This window comes from Sinocyclocheilus grahami, unplaced genomic scaffold, assembly GCF_001515645.1.
Source record: "Sinocyclocheilus grahami isolate Dianchi unplaced genomic scaffold, SAMN03320097.WGS_v1.1 scaffold16.1, whole genome shotgun sequence".
Taxonomy (NCBI): domain Eukaryota; kingdom Metazoa; phylum Chordata; class Actinopteri; order Cypriniformes; family Cyprinidae; genus Sinocyclocheilus; species Sinocyclocheilus grahami.
In genome coordinates this window covers 661,229-668,854 of record NW_015505195.1, presented here as the reverse complement: position 1 = coordinate 668,854, position 7,626 = coordinate 661,229, and positions in this window count along the sequence as shown.

Sequence of the window (7,626 nt, the reverse complement as noted above, 5' to 3'; positions counted from 1 at the left end):
ATATATATATATATATATATATATATATATATATATATATATATATATATATATAAAACCTATAAGCCACTTACTGGCTGACCGGGTTTTCCTTTGGGCCCCTCAGGGCCATTTTTCCCCTAATATCAAATGAAAAGATTGTCAAATGCATTTGGATATAAATGATAAGAATAGAACAGACAGATGAACATGTGGCTTGTGAATGAAAGGAGGTTTGATTTAAATGCAAGAATGAAAGGAAACTTTTGCTTCTGCTGCTGATTTCTGTTAAACATGGCTAATAATGTTTTCAGCTTTTTATTGCACTACATTTTTTCATCATATGGTGCATCACATGACGTGACTGATACATTTAAAAAAAAAAAAACACTAACCTTCTCCCCATGACTGCCATGAAACCCTACTGAACCCTCTCTGCCTTTGACACCCTGAGGAAAACAGAACACAACACAATATATAAAAAAAAACTATCAAGACTGAACTAGTCACATAAAATTCACTGCCAATTGCAACAAAAGAGCACAGAAAAAAAATAAATATCCAAATTTGGATGAAGTCTGATCTAAAGAACTGGGTGTCATGTAATATAAAAAATTGTTTGGAATTTTATGAAATCATTACTTACTCTGATTCCAGGCTTTCCAGAACTGCCAGCTAGACCCCGGCTCCCTGGTTCCCCCTTTAAAAAGTTATTTAATAGCATTGTATTCATATAGCATATTCTTGGACAGTAATGTCAGAATTGGCAAACTATGACATTTTTAACAGTTAAATATATCACAAGATGGAGAGTTACATAACTAAGTGACTGAAGAGTTACTGAGAAATCCAAGAAAGGAAAATAAAACTCACACTTTTTCCAACGGGGCCTTGGATTCCTGATGCACCACTCCTTCCCTGTAAACCCTGTTCAGACATCATATTTAATCAGTTGTTTTGTCCATGTCAGTGCAAAGACTGTCTAACAAAGCATAAAAAAATAAGACAAGGTGTTACCTGGGGACCCTGAGGTCCTCTATCTCCATCTGATCCATGTGGTCCAACAGATCCCTATAACGATGAAGTCTGATCTAAAGAACTGGGTGTCATGTAATATAAAAAATTGTTTGGAATTTTATGAAATCATTACTTACTCTGATTCCAGGCTTTCCAGAACTGCCAGCTAGACCCCGGCTCCCTGGTTCCCCCTTTAAAAAGTTATTTAATAGCATTGTATTCATATAGCATATTCTTGGACAGTAATGTCAGAATTGGCAAACTATGACATTTTTAACAGTTAAATATATCACAAGATGGAGAGTTACATAACTAAGTGACTGAAGAGTTACTGAGAAATCCAAGAAAGGAAAATAAAACTCACACTTTTTCCAACGGGGCCTTGGATTCCTGATGCACCACTCCTTCCCTGTAAACCCTGTTCAGACATCATATTTAATCAGTTGTTTTGTCCATGTCAGTGCAAAGACTGTCTAACAAAGCATAAAAAAAATAAGACAAGGTGTTACCTGGGGACCCTGAGGTCCTCTATCTCCATCTGATCCATGTGGTCCAACAGATCCCTATAATACAATTTACTCTTAATGGCTAATGAAGCAAACTAACAGGACATTCTATATAAAACTGTGTATAAAACTTACAGGTGCTCCGTGAGTGCCGTCCTGTCCTCTACTCCCTGAAACACCCTGCAGTCCCTAAATGATGATAAACATCATGACTTAGCTAAGATAACATGATAATCCACCTTAGTCAATGCTCTAGTTAATCAATGCTATGCTGTTTGTTGTGACATTCAGTGTTATTGTATTTGACTAATCATTAGGGAACTCAATTTACCTTTTGACCTTTAAACCCGGTTCCTCCAGGGACTCCTGGTCTACCCTGTCCCATTAAAAAATTAAAAATGCAAGCAACCTGATATATAGGGTTAATTAGGCCTTGTGTGTGAATGAGATTTATTGTTGTAACCGAAATAATTCTGATCAAAGGAACGAGAAAATCATGATCAAACCTTACCAAATAATGCCAGTCATTGCATTAATTGTTTTATATTTGTATTTAAAAGGTAATGATTTGATGTACAAGGGAACCTTAATGCTGGGTTCTCCTTCAGGTCCTGGTTCTCCTGATTTTCCCATCTCACCCTATGAAACAAACATTTGGTTTCTCTCTTTTGGCCAAGGTACATAGGCATCTGTTTTCTTATCTTTTAGTTTTCTTAATAATTTTCCATTTTCTGTCTGGAAGTCTATAGGCCCCAGAATTGCGGCAATGAAAAATGTAATAAATAAATAACTTTTGGTGAAGTGTATTATTGCCACAGTGGTCTGTGAATACTATGTACATTTGTTTACAGTGCCACCTACTGGTCAAACGTAATAGTGGGTTTAGGTAATAGTCATAGGTAATGGTAAATCTACTGAACTAAAACTAAAAACTATATAGACATATTACAAAATATCAAAAAACCCGGTTCCTCCAGGGACTCCTGGTCTACCCTGTCCCATTAAAAAATTAAAAATGCAAGCAACCTGATATATAGGGTTAATTAGGCCTTGTGTGTGAATGAGATTTATTGTTGTAACCGAAATAATTCTGATCAAAGGAACGAGAAAATCATGATCAAACCTTACCAAATAATGCCAGTCATTGCATTAATTGTTTTATATTTGTATTTAAAAGGTAATGATTTGATGTACAAGGGAACCTTAATGCTGGGTTCTCCTTCAGGTCCTGGTTCTCCTGATTTTCCCATCTCACCCTATGAAACAAACATTTGGTTTCTCTCTTTTGGCCAAGGTACATAGGCATCTGTTTTCTTATCTTTTAGTTTTCTTAATAATTTTCCATTTTCTGTCTGGAAGTCTATAGGCCCCAGAATTGCGGCAATGAAAAATGTAATAAATAAATAACTTTTGGTGAAGTGTATTATTGCCACAGTGGTCTGTGAATACTATGTACATTTGTTTACAGTGCCACCTACTGGTCAAACGTAATAGTGGGTTTAGGTAATAGTCATAGGTAATGGTAAATCTACTGAACTAAAACTAAAAACTATATAGACATATTACAAAATATCAAAAAATCAAAAATCACAAAAACGCACAACAAAATTATTAAAACAATAATTATAAAAATATAATCTACTTCAAAATATTAAAATTATAGTAGTATATCAATGATACTAAAAAAGCTGAAGCTGTGCATAGACTTTTGGCTCGTTTCCACTGAGCGGTATGGTACAGTACAGTTCAGTACAGTACGATTCGGTACGGGTAACCCTGATCAGGCTTGCGTTTCCACTTCCAGTAGTACCCTTGGTAGGCATGGTGTATGCCGGAAAGTAGCGATTGACGATGAACCGCGGCAATAAGCACAACTCTGCCTCTTTTTGTTAAATGTCCATTTTAATGAACAATAATAGCCATTATAAAAGTATAAGTACAAAGTATAAGAGGCTTATATAAGAGGAAATAAAGACAAAAGCAAACAGTTCTGTCAAACGAGTTTAAAAACAATTACATTCTCGCCTGAAAAGCTCTTAAAACAACATTTCATGACACAATAACAGTAATATTTAGAAAATTACACGGGTTTTTGGGCAATGACGTTTCACAAGTCCACAAGAACGCATATTGAGAAACGGCTATTGTCTGTGTGAAAATATAAAATTATAAAATACCCCAACGGAAGGGTACCAAAAAAGTGCAAAGGTACGATTCGCTATTTTGGTACCATTCACAACTTCTGACAGTGGAAACGGAAATAATTGCGTACCGTACTGTACTGTACCGAACCGTACCGCTCAGTGGAAACGAGCCATTTGAAGTACTTTTTCTAAAATTACCACTAGGGGTGCTATGATAAAACAAATCTACTCAATGATTTCATTTCAACAATTGGTGTTCTTGCCCTTGTAATTATGTCTTGCAGCTTTATTTAAGAAATCATACTTACCAAAGGTCCTAGAAAACCAGCAAATCCCCCTTGGCCAGTCCGACCCTATTGAAGTAAAATAATCTTATTGAAATTGTTTATGTATGAGAAATCTAATATATGACTCTTGTCAAGAAGACATTTTGAGCAATTATCACCTTGTCACCTCGTGTTCCAGGAACACCTTGGATACCAGGGGGGCCTCTCTCTCCCTAAAGATGCCATTTATATACAAGATAACTGGAATAGCACATTATGTTAGATTCCTTTGACAAACAGAGAATGACAGTACTGTACCTTAAGTCCATCTTTTCCCTCTCTCCCCGGATCTCCAATAGGACCATCATAGCCCTGAAGAAAAACAATACAATGACTAAGTGACTGGCTTTCAATTAGACAGTTTTTTACCGGTTAAAAGTAGCTGCTGCTTACCGTGGGCCCTGGTAAACCAGCAGGTCCAGTAGGGCCAATCTCTCCCTGTACACCAGACCGCCCTCCTCTGCCTCTGAATCCCTGTTTACCTGGCAACCCTGGAGGACCCTGACAAAGAGAAGCCAGAGATAAGAAAAGATAGATTAGTTCTTTCAAAATTTTCTCCCTTGATGTCTAGTTCTCAGGGTTTTTTTAGTCTTAAAACAGTGTGCATCTGGCTTTTGCAAATATGTTAGTGAACTCACTTGATCTCCCTTTTGGCCAGGATCTCCTTTCATTCCACGCTGTGTTTTCAGACCCTGATGTTTACAGATAGACAGCAAACACAATTATCCCAAAATCATTACATAATTTTCTCTAGTAAATAAAATAGAGTGATGTGCTCACTTTCACAACACACTGAAAGTATATTTGAATAATTTACATTGGAATTCGATATTAGAATTGAAGCTTTAATAATTGGAAGAGCCAACATCACAATTTAGATTTTATTTTCTATTAATTGTGTAGCATTACTAACTACACACTGAAATAAATATATTGCTTTACTAGCAGCCTCTACAAAAGAAAACTCAGTCTAAAATATAGTGTCTCACAACAATCAGACATATAAAATATTAAGGAGCTGTTTGAAATATTCTTACTGGATCACCTGAGGGTCCATGTATTCCTGGATTTCCATTGGCACCCTGAATCAAGAATGTGGCTTTATGTATGTTGATGCATTACCATAGAAGTGCATTGAGGTATCAAAAGAATATGAGAGATATCTAAAGAGATTGTTAATAATTTATCATTCTTGATGAAGAGTGACCCGCAGGCTTACTTTTATACCCGGTGGTCCTGGACTCCCAATGTCTCCCTCAATTCCTGTATCTCCCTGTTTGAATAAGAAATACATATGCCTCAGGTAAATGTGGGAAAATCAAAATGAGATTTTAAATGCGACTGTAATTTCAAAGCTTTTATGAAATTACATGAGATGCACATACAGGGTCTCCTTTTTGACCTGGTGGTCCATTGCCACCTGGTTTTCCCTGAATAGATTATGGAAGATAATGAGTCTAGTTAGATGAACAGAAGTTGTAGTAGTTTGAGAGAGGAGAGGAAGGAGACAAGAACCGACTCAATGACTACACTGACATGCAAATAAATATTCAGATTAAGCATTTGGTCATATTCCACATTTTCCAGCATGATTGCAATGTTCATTTATATATCCATATGTCCATATGAAAGCAATTATATGAGACTATGACTGAAACTTCAGAAATCTCAGAATAACTGATTAACCAGAATATGGATCCTAATTGTTAAATAATATGCATGTAATCATGGTGACCAAGAGTACATAAATACATGGTGTAAAGAAAAAGTTAAAATGTATAATCCACAGCACCTGTGGTCCAGGAACACCAGCAATACCGATAATACCATCAGGCCCTTCCTCTCCCTGTAATATATAATGGCATATGACTAATCTCTTTAGTTTTTAGGATTTTTTGGGGGAAATAAAACATTGACTTACTGGTTTGCCAGGTGGTCCCCTTGGCCCCATCTCACCAAGTTGTCCCTATAAAAGAGAGTCAGCATTAGGTATTAGTCAATTTTCCTACACCTCTTGACTTACGAATCTCTATGACTTTCCTAGTTATTTGTGATTGCTGGAATTATGTTGTTTAAGAAGAGTTAAAATTATTGGATTGGAGTTTGTAAAAACCAGAGTGTTTCTTACAGGGGGTCCGTTGACGCCTGGAACTCCCTTCAACCCTCTCGGTCCTGTGCGACCCTTTAAAAAGAGGTCAAAGGTCAAGTTCTGAACATGTCAGAATTGAAAGATGATATGGAATAATTAAGTAATTAAGTTTTTTTTTTATTACATTTGTTTTTTTAATTTTTTTAATTAAGTTTTTGTAACATACTGGTGGTCCTGGTGATCCAGTGAACCCAAGCCCCCCTGTCTGTCCCTGTGACAGAGATCATTAAAAAAATATTTCTCAATTCTCATCCTTTTTGTATGTTTTATATGGGAAAATAAAATGATAATTTAGCACATACCGGTGGACCAGGTGGGCCCATGAATCCCTGTGGTCCTCTAGGTCCAGGTGGCCCCTGTGAATGGAAAAGATATTGTTTGATTAAGAATGTCATAGAACTATTTTGACCTTAATATCGTCATGTAATGGCTGCTGAAAATTCAGCTTTGCAACCACAGGAATCAATTACATTTTAAAATATTTTAAAATAGAAAACAGTTATGTTAAATTGTAATAATATTTCATAATATTATTGTTTTTACTGCATATTTGATCAAATAAATGCAGCCTTGGTGAGCATAAGAGACTATATGCTCTTATCAGGCGATATAATACCAGTCTCAAATTTTTGAATGGTATTGTACTGTATATATAGACAGACAGAATAACTGCCTCATAAAGAAATAATACACATTCAGAAGTATGATGTCACTCACAATGTATCCTACTACCCCTGCTAGGCCCTTCTGTCCCTTTTTCCCCTAAAGAAACAGAGTTGGCTGGTCATACATTTTATCATACATAGCTAGTGCAAGTCTGGAGAGCAAGAGCAACATCTTACCATCTCTCCTTTCCTTCCTTTGGTTCCCTGAGGCCCCTGTTCGCCAAGATCACCCTGAACACATCAGATACCGTTTCTTTAAATGTGAATAATGGAATATGGAGTGTGAGAGAATCAATCACTTGTTTTGATTTATGGCTGAAATGTCAAATAAACACACTGCGTTGACAGTGGTGGACTTCTGTTTTGATCTTGGATATTTAGATTACGTTATGCTATGGCTAGGCCCAAATGAAATTTGCAGACTTCTGCAGAACATATTTAAATATTATAAAACGCCAATAGTCAAAATAGTTGGCACAAAGCGTCAGAGGATTTGTAGAATTTAATGCATGATGGAAGTTCCAATTCTTTGGAAAATGGTGCAGTTTTCACTGGAGTTGTGTAAGCACAGATTCCATGAGGGCCTAGTTATGGCATTATCCATAGAAAAATCCTGGTCATTCTTACCCACTCACCCAGCTCCCCTTTACTGCCTTTCTCTCCTGCATAACCTTTTGGGCCCTACAGAAAAACACACACAGACAAATATATGCAGTTATAGGCAGACTACTACAACATATTTAACACTACTTTAACTTAAAGGGGTCATATGATGCTCTTTGGAGTGCTACAAGCTCTTGGTGCATAAAGAAGATCTGTAAAGTTGCAAAGACTTAAGTC